Genomic DNA, 15,253 nt, shown 5'->3' with positions numbered 1-15,253 from the left:
CTCCCATTGGCAAAATAACAGCAGTTTTTTTCAGCAATGGTATTACCGGTGCCGGAAATACCGGCAATCGCCCCATGCAGTTCTATGGACTCCATGGAATGGGGATTTACCTACTGTCACTTGCGCCTGTAATATCCTGGAAATTCTGGGATATCAGGTGCCCGGAATGGTAGGTCTGTTTGCCGGCCTCCCGCCAGAATCAGCAGTGGGATGCCAGCATACTCCTAGTAACGCCCAATGTCACTTTTTGCAGCGCTAGACATTTTGTGAATCATGGCCTATGTGTGTTGCACTTCGCACTATTCCCTATGGCACGTGCCCAGGTGAAATGTTTCTATAATACCGCCCACGATGTTCTAAACATCGACCAAGCTGCACTATGCTGCAAAAATCTTGGGTTTGAAGGTGATGCTACTAAAATTGAATGTTATTGGTGACTTTAATTGGTTCTAATTGAAATCTCCTGGTGGAGATCCTTAGCCCCTTAAGAGATAGGTGTATTACCATTTGCTAATCTCATTGCTGGACGTTTCTGCTTTCATACGGCCACAGCCCAAATATTTATATATTTATTTATAATTAAGGGAACTCAAAGTACGTCTGTATCCCTCTTTTTTTTACAATGCAATGGTGGACATGATGGAGCCTGGGATTTGTCGTTTCTCTCGACCAACTTCGAAGGATACGCGGGAATAATTATAACTCCGTATCAGACAAGGGCGTGGCTGATTGCAGCGGCAGTCTGGGGGGGTCAGGGGGGGGGTTCGTACCAAGGAAACAAGTGTCCCGTGATTCCTGGCACACCCCTTTTGCAGTTAGACTCAGTGCGGCTCCCCTTGCTGGTGAAGCCTGTTGTGTCCCGCTCTCGGGGAACCGGAGTGGGACACACAGTGCACTGGGATCACCCGGTCAGACAGGAGGGCTGCGATCAAGCAGCGTGTCACATGGCAGGGGTCACCCTGAGGGGGTCGGGATCACCCGACCCGGTAACAATACTGTGGTCACCCAGCCGACATCTCTGGACAGGGGGCACCATGTCCGACGAATGATATGATATGATATATGGCATTTGTAACGCGCCTATACACAAGTGTTTCAAGGCGCGACGAGGCAGGGGGGGGGGGACAAGGGGAGACAGACAACAATCCTACTAGGCTAGGTGTCATTCAGATCGCGCAAGTGCAAGGGTAGAGGGGACTGGGAAAAAGTGCAAGGGGAGCACATGGTCTCTTCCATGGCCTGGGGGCACCCAAGCGTACACAAAGGACGGCATCAGGGACTCTGCAGACATGGGGGGCGTAGCATCATGGAGAGTGTTTTCCAGCATGGGCACTGTCCGAGTGGAGGGTCCTGCAGCAGAAGGCCCTCCGCCAGCTATGCAGCACCAGCATTGGGCTGCATAAAGAACAAACACAGCAGGCAGGGACCACTACAGCCACTGAAGAGCCAGAAAGTTAGAAACAGCCCATCTCTTTTATTGCTATTCAGTCACATGGTCACAACATGTGACCTGAGCCCTGGGAGAGACCATTCTCCCAGGAGGGGTGGCACACCACAAAGCCTGTGTCGGACAAGCGCACGGTTGTTCAAAGAGAAAGTCTTGTGAGCCCACCAACAGACAAAGGTGCACCCGACTGCCAACTAACTAAACGTTCCAGGGACTGGTGGGGGAAGAAGGATTGCCAGTTAGAGGTACATGCAGTGCCTTAAGTGACACTGAAAAATCAGCCGGGTGCATCAAGGGGGCGTGGCCTAATGGCGGGGGTCCCCTGCGTGCTCATTAGGCCACTCCCCCTTGACGAGCCGGGTGCATCAAGGGGGCGTGGCCTAATGGCGGGGGGTCCCCTGCGTGCTCATTAGGCCACTCCCCCTTGACGAGCCCCGGCTCAATGGGCTACAGGCACCCCTGCCAGGCAGCCTTTTAGGGTGCTGATCTCGGCATTTTTTTTCTAAAGGCTTGCCTGGCAGGGGACAGCACCTCGCCTTTTCAGCCTTAATGGTGGCAGTGGCACTGCCCCTTGCCAGCTGGGGAGGGGCAGCGTCACCATTAAGGCTAAGAAGACGAGGCTGCTGGAAGCAGAGGCACTTTTCTCGAAATCCTAATGGGCCCACACATTCACGGGAGCTTTAGTATTTTGTTTAAAACGACCTCTGCTTTCAGCGGCCTCACGTTTCTCTCCATAATGGTGGCGCTGCCCCACGGGCCTCTCTTGCTTGAAGGGATGCCTCGCTGGTGCCGGCGCCACCATTAGGGATGAAAGGCATTTTTTTCTGAAGTGTGAAGCTCTCGCACATGAGCGAGAGCTTTAGGCTTTAAAAAAAGAGCCTTGTCCTCTAGCGGCTGGGGCTGCCAGGGGAAATTAGTGAGCCCCGGCAGGGCCCCTCCTTAGAACGAGATTTATAAGCCTGCCAGGCTCGGCCACAGCCAGCCCCGGCCCACTTAAAGCCCTGGGTACATGGCATAAACCTGCCCAACTGTTGCAGTTTTATTGTTACTGTTTTCCATTGTGCGGTGGCTGCTGTGCCTGCACTTGAGACTGATGGCAGCGAGCCACAGATGCTTAGCGGTGACTAGGGGCAACCCTCATTTTGTATTTACAGAATCTGTGCCTGCCCACAGCGATCTGGAATTTCGGAGGGCTGGCAATTTCTGCGCCGATTTTCTGCCGCTAAACGCTGCTTCCCCTTCCACAATCAAGACCAATTGGGTCAAGAGATAAGCCCGACTCTCCTTTGCCTAATAACTTTGCTCATTGCCGTGTGGGAGCGAGGGGAGGGAGTCGGACTATGGCAGTCCTCTAAGCCATCGGGCGTGCCTCGCTCTGCACCATCTGCACAGTTTGTTCTGTGGCCAGCTGCTGCGGTATAGCCGGTGCCTTGCTGCTGATTTTACTTGCTTTTACCCTTTTGGGCTGTCCACTCGTTTTTGCGTACACTGTGCTGCTTTTAAAAGAACTCTGTATTGTATGGTTGATTAGTGTTTATTTCTACTACCTGTTTAACTGTTCTATTCGCTTAACAGCATTATTAAAACCCCTTTACACCACATATATATGTATCCCCGCTTATTGATATTATATTCTATACCCCCCCATATATATATGTGGTGTAAGGGGGGGGTAAAAAAAAAAGTCGACATTTTCGGCCGTCGTAATTGTGAGGGTGACATTTTGGAACGATTCCTTCAATTAAAAGGCCAAAAAGGAAAGCTGACATTTCGATTTCCCAGGACTATAGAGGCAAATGTTGCGGATGTTCAAGCCAATTAAAGACGTGAACAAGATTAAGGGGATGCTGCATGACTAGTGTCGCTGAGATCCATCCCCCTGGATGTCTCTCTGGCGGGAGAGAAGGGAAGGAAGATGGCGTCTTTGCAGGCTGACCTGTCTAACCCCCTTGCTGGTGTATATGGGGAGCCCGTTACCGAGGGTTCGACCGCGGGGGACGCTGATGTTGTTATGGGCCCTAATGGTAGCATAAGAAAGAGGCGGTGCACATCCACCCGAGCAAAAAAGGGCATAGGAAAGGGCATAAAATGTCGTTAGCAAGACGAGGGACCCCAGCACTCAAACCTGCACTTTGGATTTTTCCACCTAATGTCACCCCTGGTCTGTGTGAATTTAACTGCGGGGGCGGAATGTATATTTTGCAAAATCAAGGCTACAATCGCACTGAAAACTGCGAGTCGACTTGGGGAGTTGGCCAATGAAGTAAAGTTGCTAAAGGAAAAGGTTGCTTCGTTGGGCCTTTTGAATATAGATCATGTTACTGAAATAAATAAGTGTACTAACCTGGTGGGCTATTTATGAACTCTACATGGTAAAATTGGCAAAGAAACTAGGCCACTCTAGGATCCTCTGACTACCCAAAAAAGAATGGCCCTTTTGGGCTTGGGAAATGCCAAAACAAGGTGACTTCAAGGGCCGCGAAACGGTAACAGTTTACAAAGTCTGCTACCACCAGGCCCTAATTTAATCACAGTTATGAGATCCTATAGGAATAATTGGGACAGGGTTGGAACTGGCAGGGCCCCCCATTGTAAAACCAGCAGAGGCTGCCCTTCATTAATTATGGCCAATGCACCAGTTTTGCCACCTAATTTCTATGAGGATCCAGAGACATTGATTAATAAATCCAGGCACTGGTTTAGACACTCCAAACGGTTCCCTGTGTTAAAATGGCGGCACAAATTGCCGTTTACACAAAAAAATGGAGGCAAAAAAGGCTATGGTTTTGCCGCCGCAATCCATGTAGAGGATGGGGGACACCCCTGCAACCCTCAGACCCATTATACCATTTAAGGTGAGCGGGGGACAACCCCCGCAACCCCTGCTCCCCTTAAATGGTATAATGGGGTACACCTTTACTGGGACAAAAAACAGCATTTTTGCTGCAATTTTTTGTAAAGGCGACATTTTTGCCACGATTTTATTACTGCATTACTGCATACACTCCAAACGTTGGCTCTCAATAATCCGGGAACATCTGGTTAGATGTATTAGGGACCCTATCCCCAACACTACGATGGACTATATACATGTGTTTGTGAGATCCTGGAGCCTGGTTGATGGCTTGTTAGGTATTGATATTAGGTCCTACCCACCAGAGAATAACATTAAAGCCCAATGCATCCTTCTTAAATCAGCTAAGGAACCCAGAACTTGGAAACACAGACCCTGGCAGTGTAGATGCAGAAAGGAAGCATGTGGAGGGAGGACATAGATTGGCAGTTCAGGGACAAAACAGAACTAATGAACATAATGATTCAGAGGAAGTAGACTCACTGACCCCAGGAGAGTGCAGTGTGAGAGAGCACAAAGGGTACAGACTTATATCCTGGAATATATCTGGGATTGCAAGGTGCCTTGAGGATCCAGAGTGGATTACCCTCATTGGACGCTTTTATCTAATACTCAAACAAGAAACTTGGCTGCTAGAAACGGTATTGTTGCAAGGCAACCAATCCTTCTGTGTACCAGCTACCAAAAGCCCTAGAGGCAGGCCAAGTGGCAGCCTTTTAATATGGTTAGAATCAACACTACACTGGGAGGTGGCAGTTGATCAGACCGGTTTGCCAGATATCCAAAACCTGGTTATTCAAACCGACAAAGGGGAGGAACTGTCACTGTTTAATATCCATAATAGTGTGAGGAATTCGACCATCCACAAAGGGAGTGTGAGGTCGCCTGTGCTTTTTGATTTTTAAAAAATGAAACTGAATGATGGAAGATCAACCTCTGAAAATGTGTGAGGCCATTCCACCCACATTTTTCCAGCTCACATCATGAAACGCATAGTCACGTGTACTCCTTGAGGCGTCCATCCTCCCCGGTCATGTTCAGCTGGAATTTGACAGCCACGTGTACATCAACGCATCTCAAGAAGGGCGAAGGCACACCTTCCTCCAGCAATGAGCAGCCTAATTAAAATATCAAAAGTCCCAAGGATCTGCCTACCTATTGTCTAGTTTGGCAGGTGGCAGTGCATACCAATAAGAAATAATTGTTAAAGAGGTCTGGTTGCAGGATAGGCAACATGAAGGTGGGGCTAACAGCCCTTTGATATGCAATGTGTCAACTTGAAGCTAGTTGCCACCCCTCTGTATGAAGAACAGTGAATGGCATGTCTGGGTCCACTAGTACCATAGGCAACTCCTTCAGAGCAGACCCCTTTCAGAGAGAGAATCATGTGATTTAAGGGAGACAGGAAGTCTGCTCTCATCACAAACTTCAAGGGAGACCTGTGCTTTGTTCAAGAGCCACAGAGGGCTCAGTTAACCAGAGTTTACTACGAAGAAAAAGAAGTAGAAGACTGGAAAAGAGAAAATGAACAAACTCTGACAGATTTTGCCCTCAAAAACCAAACATTAGCAGAAAATCCAACAGCTGTAAAAAGAGTGCTTTGGGCTGAGGACTGGTCGAACACTGAAATGGAAAAAGCTCTGTCAAAAACCCATACACTCCTGAAATCCAATTGTGGGGTGATGACTATTATACCAGACTATTTGAGAAAGTTCCCAAATTCCAAACAAAGAGATCTGTTATTACGCTTCAGATTGAATACCTTGCAAAACAAAACAACAAAGGCAAGATACACTAAAGAAAAAATATGTACAAAGTGCAGATTGTGCAAAAGAAGTGAAGAATCATTAAATCACTTAGTGTTATTCTGCATTAAACTGAGAGACCTGCGAAATTTGTACCTAACTAGTAATATCACTGACTTATGTGGCCTAGATGCGGAGAAATGGTGGAGTATAATTTATGCTTGCCAATCTCCAAAAATAAATTTTGTAACGGTCAAATTTCTAGAAAACACCCTTAAAAGGCTAGACCATACCGATGAAGGAAACGCATCGTAAATAGTGAATTGAATGGTCAAAAGGATGCGTTGTGTTAGTGTTTAATGTTCATCTTTTACTGTGAATCATTAATCCAAATTTTTATCTTTATTACTTTTTTGAAAAACAAAATTTATTTTAAGTATCTCGCTCGAATGTGAACAGTTTTTTAGATTTAGTTTAGCCTATTCTGGACTTTCTAGTTTTTTTCTACTTTTGACCGCTGCTTTGTACTTGTCCGATGTTGATTTTGTTATGACAGATCTCTTTGCAAAATGAAATGCTTTGCTGATTGTGAAAGGTTTGTAATAAACCAAATACACTTAATAAAAAAATAAAAATAAAAAAAGAGGGCTCAGTTAACCAGAAAGACATTTTGATCTACAACAGACAGGAAGATGGGTGGGATTTAGGAGTATATGCTGTCACCCCTTACCCTTCCTGTTGCAGAGCACTTTGGTTCTGATCTCATGCATAACAGAAGATTGTTAGTGGGGACCCAGGATTGGTTCATTAAGGTAGGTTTAGCCTGCATCAATCACTGGGGCCCATTTGGCTTTAAAAGAGAGCTGAACCCCTCACTTAGAAGATCATCTGATGACTTTGAAAGGAGTAAGAAGGACTCATTTGGACCCTCGTTGAAGGTACAGTCTACCTTACGTCTTCTTCCAGTGAAGGAAGGCCAGGATTTCCAAGTGGGAAACAAGATACCTCCCTAAACATCTCCCAGGGAACAGAGGGAGATACCGGACTCAGAGCACCCATCTAGCAGCTCCAGAACCGTTACCCAGCCAGCACACAGCATGCCCTGCTAGGTTCTGCCAGCAAGCTTCCTAGGTGGAAAGTGCCAGAGAGTCTCTGAACAAAGGACAACGCTGTTGACTGCAAACAATCTCCTCAGCTTTGGCCCGTCCAACTTGAAAGGATGCCACGAGCCCTGCGAAGAAGCTAGGAGGAGTGTTAGACAAGCCTCAACCAGCATCCATCTTTTAAGGACATTTTAGAGGCAGTCAAGCCCTCGAGCCGCAGCAGGCTTCACCACTGACTGTTGTCACGCTGCAGTCACTCAAGCCATTCGAGACGACTCGACCAGCATTCCAGATCTGGCAACCAGCACAGAGACAGCGATTCTTGAACCCGAACAGCCCACTTGCTGAACTGCCTGCCTCCTGATACCCGCAGCTGTCTCCTCATGTTGAACTCTGTTGCGAGAGCTCCAAAGTGTCCTGGAACCGACTTGACGCTGTCGAGCATCAAGAACATCCGGAGCACCAGGTACATTGTGGTTCTGTCGTCCTGGTCCTTCTCCAAAGGCTCCCTGTGGAATTTACAACCCCTTTCTCCCTTGGTGCTGAAACCAAATAACCTTGAACAACTAAGAATGACTGCTTTACCGATTACCCTCTTATCAGTATCCAAAGAGCTTCCCTTTCCTTCACAAAACTGTCTGTCCTCTGTGTTCCTTTAGAGGGGGGGTTTGTATTTTGTGGTGTGCTAGAACTGTCTGTTGTAGTAATAATAAAGTAGATATTTTCATACAACCTTGACTGGACAGTCCCTTTTATCATTGGGTTATAATTGTATTTTCGCTGTGTTGCAACTTACCAACGATCCATGACCTTGCAGAGATAAGCCTGCCGTTCTGTCCACGTTACGAAGAATTGGACAAGGAGGTTTATAATTTACTTGTTCCAATCTGTTCAGATCCCTTCTGGTGTACTAGAGGTGTGGGGCTGATTGATGGTTTAGAAACCGATTTACATCCCTGGACCACTGCTGCCCCAGAAGTTGATACATCAGAAATAGGCCTATGGGAGCCAGGAAATGGCGACACTGGAAAGACTCCAAGATCGAGCAAATGAAAGGAGCATTGCTAAGGCACACAGTAGGTACACAGTTGCTGCGGGAGACATACATTTACAGTTTGAGTCAATCAACGAATTAGAAGGTATACAGGAAGACTAGGGTATAGCCTGGTAAATACCCACTTTAGAGGCTAAACCCGCAAAGTTCACCCAGCAACTAGTACTTGATACTGCTCGGATATTCTTCGACCTGAATCTAAGGGCATGCATATGGCCAGTCTGGAAAGGATCTAAAAATACCTTTGCAGGCTGTAACAGAGCAACAAACATAGATCATATTCTAATCACAGGCAAAGACTAGGCGAAGGTACATCATTTTGAGGTCCTGGAAAGGTCTGATAGCACTCATAAACCACTGGGCCTCATCACAAGTTGGGCAGTAGCCCTTTAATCTGTCAATAATGGAACGGAGGATAGCACAGGGGCAACGCGATAGTCCTGGAAGCAAGACCACGCAGAGCAACAGAGGTTCGAATCCCGGATTCGGTCTTAGAAACCAAACTCAGGTATGGTATTAGGCGCGTTATAATAAAACAATTAAATGAATAAATTAGCACCACCAATACTGCTTCGCTGGATCTCGAGCCGTCGCTTATCAAATCTGGCACTTATCAAAGCCAGCGCAATCACAGCCGGCGTTAATAGCACTGACAACACAAAGCGCGATTACAGCCCTATCACAAGTCCATGTACGCAGTATTAGTGCAAAAAAACAGCGCTAATACAGCCTAGATGTGCCTCCAGCTGGAGGTAAATGAACACAGAAATGAAGCCACATTTGCACCCAAACCACCCGAGAGGGCGAAATAAGGCACACCCCTAGCCCAAACACTGTTTCCAACACCATGCTGCCACTATTCGCCACAAGCTGGGACAGGCAGCTGGTTCTTGAGATGCAGGACAACCAGGCCAGGGCACAGGGAGCACAGGGGAGATAGGAGGAGGAGGAGAAATGTCCACGCAAGGTGGGCACCCATCCCCAGAGTCAGTGCTCACCCTGGCCCTCACCTAAAACCTAGTTGGTCACCCTGTACCACCTCAACAAGGAGTCCATCGCTGATTTGCTGGGCACAATCCTGCAAGACATAGGGAGCAGGATCAACACCCGGGATCAACATCCGGATAGCTGTGCCCCCACTGGCGAAGCTGGTGGCAGTCCAGCAGTTTGTGGGGACAGACACCTTCCAGCACTCTGTGGCCATGATGCATGGCATGGCACAGCCTAAATTCTGTGCAGTCCTGGGCCAGATGCTGGATGCCCTCCTGTGGCAAGTGAACCACCATATTGCACTGGCCCAGGTCAATGACATGAAGGCAAGGTTCTAAGCAACCGCCCAACTGCTGAATGTCACTTCAGCCATTGACTGCACCAATGTCGGTGGCACCCCAGGCCCGTGAGGCCACATACAGGAACCGGAACCACTACCACTCCCTCAAAGTGCAGGTGACCTGCGACCCTGACCTCATGACCCGCTGTTGTGTCCGCTATCCAGGATCTTCTCACGACTCCATGGTCCTACGCAACAGCACACTTCCAGGATACATGAAGAGGCACAGAGGACAACAGACATGACTAGTGGGTGAGTACAATTTCTGCCACATATGCACAGTGGGGCACCTGAGTAAAATTGATTGGGCATGTGAACACTGACAAGAAGCATGGCATGATAAGTGGATGCATTAGCAGCACCCGGCCAGCACCTGCACCAACGTTAGGGGATATCCAAGGGAGCATGCACACGGCGGACACACCGGGATACGCATGCTGACATGTACATAGCGCAGCAATGAAAATAACACACAAACAACAGCAGAGGCATCTGAGTAGGAAGAGGCAGCAGGACCACCTGTGCATGCGATGTCCCGGCACTTTGACACCATCAGTACCACTACCACAACCACACTGCATCACAGCAGGACCAGGCCCACAACCACCCCTCAGCCCACCAGGAGCAAGGCAATTCCAGCCACATGCCACCTAGTCCAGTGCTCTCGGAAACACAGGGAGACAGCAGCCCGGACACAGCTCATGTGGTAGTGACACCAACCCCTGGGCGCAGTCTCTGCCAGCAAACCTCCACCACACCTGGGAGCCCACCCCATCTGCAACAGCGCGGACAGACCCCAGAAAGACCACCACAATGCTGGCACATGCATACACCGGAGCCGGACACCGACACACCCTTCAGCTGGATCCCCTTTCAACAGCCCACGCTGACGCAGCCTACGGCAACACTCAGCATGCTGATGCAAAGGCTGGGGGTCATGGAGCAAAGACAGAGGGAGATGGAGGCCATCGAGCACACCCACTCCAGACACTTGGAGGCAACACAGGACAGGATCAAGGGGGCCACACGCAGGATTGCACGGGACAATGCAAAGAGCCGGGAGGTGACAACTGCCATTACGGTTGCACTGACAGCATTTAGCCAAAGAAAGAGATGATGGACGGTGTCTCTGCTCTTGCAGAGTCCACCTGCTAAATCAATGAAGTGGTACGCCAACAGCTCCTGGGGGTCAGCTCCATCCCTTCTAGGTCAACACCACCAACAGGGGACTCCCAGGAGAGCACACCTAGGCACCAGTCCCTGCACCAGCTGTGCTCCAGATTATCGGCTGCTGGGAGTGGGGAGAAGAGGCCATGGACATAGACATTGACATGCAAACAGTTGCCTGGAGTGGCATGCCGTGGAGTTGCTGGTGGGCAGGGAGAGGGGGGATAGTGTGCTAGGAAGTTGCTGGTGGGTGGGGGAAGAGGGATAGTGTACTGGGGTGTTGGTGGTGGGCAGGGGGAGGTGGGATAATCTACTGGGGATTTGGTGGTGTGCGGCAGCAGGGGGAATAGTTGGTGCACAGAGTTACATTAAAAACATCATTCATGCAAGGACATTCCTGATTGTGCTAATGTGCAATTTATTCACAGTGCTGTAAGTGGGCTTGAGCCAGTGTACTGTACTAGAAAAAAATGTCTATTAATGCCTGCCGGGCCAGTCTCCCATCCCTCATGTCATCTCTGGGAGTGGCTGCTCTGGCTCCTGCCTCATACTGCTCCTCTGCATCTTCCACTGGGTGTGGCATGTCCACATCTGGGGGTAGTGGCACATTCTTCCTCAGGTAGATGTTATGTAGCACTTCCCACACCAGCCCGATCTTCCCAACTTTGTCACAGGCGTACATAAGGGCACCACCAATATGATCTAGGCACCGGAATTGTGCCTTGAGGAGTCCAAAGGTGCGCTCAATGCACATACGGGTCCGGCTGTGGGCATGGTTGTAGGCAGTCTCGTGCAGTATAGTGGGCCACAATAAGCCATGCCAGCTGCAGATATCCGGATTCACCTGCATGGTGTGGAGCACAAATATTGGTCACTTGTGCCATGCTTGGGGATGGTCTCACACAGTCATTGGGCAATACTCACTGTGTGAATGCATGTATACATCCCACCCATGCTATGTGTGATATCTGTGCATCCTTTGCCAATGGTGACATGCATTCCTTTGTCTGCACATGCACGCTGTGGTGGTTGTTCAGTGCCGTGTCTCTGGTGGCTGTCTTGCGGATTTGTGCTGCTCTCATGCATGGGGCATGCTGGGTTGCCTGGCATCCTACCCACTCTTCTAGGGGCAGTTGGTTTACATTTCCAGGTGGTAGCATGTGGGCACATGGCTGTAACACTGCCTGCCCTGCTGACGGGTGCTGCAGTGCAGATATTCGCTATGCCTCATTTCTGATGCATTATGGTACATGTTGTTTGTAGGTGACATGGGAGATGGTGTCAGGTTTCATTCCCCCATGTGATTTCGCATGCATGGCATACATTACATGGTGCTGAGTAAGACCCCGGGCAATTGGGCTGATGGACATGGTTGGTCAGGGGTGTTTGCAGGTGGGTTCACAATGATGGGGACGGATATGGATATGGGGGTGTGCCACATGGGCAATTTGTATTTGGCCTCTGTGTGTGGGTGGCAAGAGCACCGTGCTGGGGCAGCTGTTGTCTGACATTCATGCTTCTGATACCAATGCACCCACGTCACCTCCACGGGTGCCATTTGTTTTGGGGGGTGGCTGGGTACATGGCACTGGCAGGTCCCTATGAGGCACCGATGTGCTGCCGCAATTGGTGTGTGGTGCATGGCACCTATGGGTCCCTTGGCTGCCCTCCCCACTGTTCTGACTCACAGGGGTGGCCTTGGTGCACTGTGACATGGCTGCTGCGGTAGGTGGCTGTTGTAGTAGGTGGCTGCTGTGGTACCCACTGACTGCACCCTGACGCAATGCCCGGCACATGGGTCTATCTACTGGGGCATCTTGAACTACACTGTCAATGATGCATGCACATGTGATGGGAGGGGGGTTGACTGACGTTCTGCATCCTGGCTACTGGCACCCGCCTCTGCACCTCCAACTCCCTTGATGCCCTCCATGTCCAGCATTGAGCTACACTTCTCCTCCCATGCGGTGAGTAACAGTGGCTCCACAGTCCTTCCTCCGGTAGCCATGCTCTCCAGCCGGGGCTGGGACAGCAGCCTTCGTACCCTTACATGCAGATGTTTCCAGCACTTACGGCATTCTTCCCTGTCCGGGAGATGATGGACACCACTTTCACCTTCTGGCTGATTGTATGCAAGATGGCTGTCCTCTGCTGGGCAGATGTTTTGCGTTGCCTGGCACCATAGCGTTCATCATGGTGTGCAACCACCTCGTCAGCAAGCACCACCAGCTTCCCCTCACTGAATTTTGGTTTGCTTATATGATCTTGGGCAGCCTTACCTTTGACCCCTCTCCTGGGACATTCTGTGTTGTTTGCAGGGTTGGAAGGCTTCAGGGAGCTGTGACATTTGATGGACTGGGATTTGCAAAATGGCCACTGCAGTAGTGCTTCCCGTTCCTGCGGAGACACAATTCCCACTGGCGCTAATCGCGCTGGTTACGAGCGATATCGCTATTTGCGCTCGGTTTTTCGGCGGTAGCCCTTGTTTCTTGCTAGTTTCACCATGCGCAAATAGTGTTACCGCTGGAGCAGTATGCGTGTGCTCGCGATATTGTAATGCAGCGCTATTTGCACCACGGGGTAATGCTATTTCCACTCGGCACAAATAGCGCCCGTTTACAACCCAACTCCTGATGAGGCCCTAAGTCAAAGTATCTTAAAGAACAAAATGAAGGGGGGTGGTGGCCAGACAGCTAACTCTCAGGAAATAGCTATCTCTGGGCATGTTCTTAAATCAGTAAAATGATCCAGGATCATGGAACTAGCTTTAAAACCCAATATGTATGAGGCTATCCTGGATAACTTTGGAGCCATCTGTAGTGAAAACAGCTCTGATAGCAATGTACCGAGCGAATTAGAAGCACTTAGAGAACATCTTATTCTGTTTATTACTCTGCCCAAGCACCAAGTGAAGAAGGAAACACTAGATAAAGGTGGCTGGTATGACAATGCGTGTAGAGAGGCTAAAAAGAGTACAGACAGTGTGAGATCTGGCTCTATGATAGATAAAGGTAATATAAGATTACTCTGAGCAGACTAGAAAATCTAGTGACCCAAAAAAGAGAACATGTGATGCTAACCAGTGGAGAGATCTCCATAAATCCTGTGAGGAGAGGGGTAGTGCTTTATTTTGGAAATCGATCACTGTGAAGGATCAGAATGGAGAACAGACTCTTAATTGCTGTATCTTGTCAGGATCTCCAAATCCATCCCGATATTCATCCTCACCTGTGTCTTCCACCTAGCTGTCGAGGACTTCGGAATCATTCTTGCTGGGTTGTCGAGGTTCCTTCACCTTCTTCTCCTTCCTTTGATGCAAATAGGGGCGAGCTCCCCCAGAATCCACCTTGGCAGGATAGACCACCAAGTCCCGGAGGACACGAAGGAGCAGGCTCCCAAAAGTTCAGGGAAAAAGCCAATCTGGCATAAAAAACCCTGGTAGAACATTCAAGTGGAGGATGAGGTAATGCGTCTTCCCTTTCTTTGAGGTTTGCAGGTGATTGTACCTTTAGTTCATAGACAATAGTCCAATAGAAGTGGTCAGCTCTTTTCTGGTAAATAGTTCTGAATACTTAAAAGAAATCTCACCTCCAGGATAACATAGAATCTTTAGATGAACTGTGGAGTTCCAATAGCCACGAAGGTAGAAAGTGAAGTAAAAGTACTAAAGCGGCAGAGAAACCAAGGAGGAAGAAAGAAGACTACACAGATAGCGGGCTCTAAGAATAAGGACAGCCGGTAAATAACCAAGTGTATTAGGGAACAGAAAACACAACTGAACCGCGAGGTGCGGAAGATGTAAAGCAACAGCGAAGTGAAAGAATCATATCAGAGTAAACAGAACAGAACCGCGAGGGGCGGGAGACATAAGTAACAAGTAAGTAAAAGAAGCGTTTATAGAGCAAAACAGAACAGAACCGCGAGGCGCGGGAGACAGATAGCAGCAGGTAAGTGAAAGAAGCGTTTACAGAGTAAACAGAACATAACCGCGAGGCGTGGGAGATGGAAGCCGCAGGTAAGTGAAAGAAGCGTGCTCAGAGTAAACAGACAGAACCGTGGGACGCAGAAGGTGGAAACCCAAAGGTAAAGACAAAAGCATCGCCCAGGGAGGGCGACGCTCGAGGGATAAGAAAGACGGTTACCAGGTTCCGCTCTAAATGATAACTCACTGAAAAGGAATACAGCAGAAGTTGGATAACCCGGGGAAAGTACAGGAATGATATTGCAAGAATGGCAGTAAGAATCAACAGAGAACTGAAGACATGAATACCTGGGAAAGAAGGTTAACACTAGCACAGCAGAAACAGGAGAATAGCAAGGAAACCAGTACGGGAACCGGCGAGCGTGATACTGAAAGAAAACAGATACAACACACTCCAGTCTAGGCTGCGCCCACCCTTATAGCGGCGGCAGTCATCTTAGGGAAAGTCTAGACCGGTAACCTGGATTCAGGACTTGTATTTCCAATGATACCAGAGCTTCCAAGGCCGCCGCATGACATATCCCTCCAGACATTTGGTGGACCCATTTTTCAGGAGTGTATATTGTTCACG

The sequence above is a fragment of the Ambystoma mexicanum genome, chromosome 2p (genome assembly GCF_040938575.1).
Source record: "Ambystoma mexicanum isolate Mex_15411 chromosome 2p, UKY_AmexF1_1, whole genome shotgun sequence".
Taxonomy (NCBI): Eukaryota; Metazoa; Chordata; class Amphibia; order Caudata; family Ambystomatidae; genus Ambystoma; species Ambystoma mexicanum.
This window is presented reverse-complemented; position numbering follows the sequence as displayed.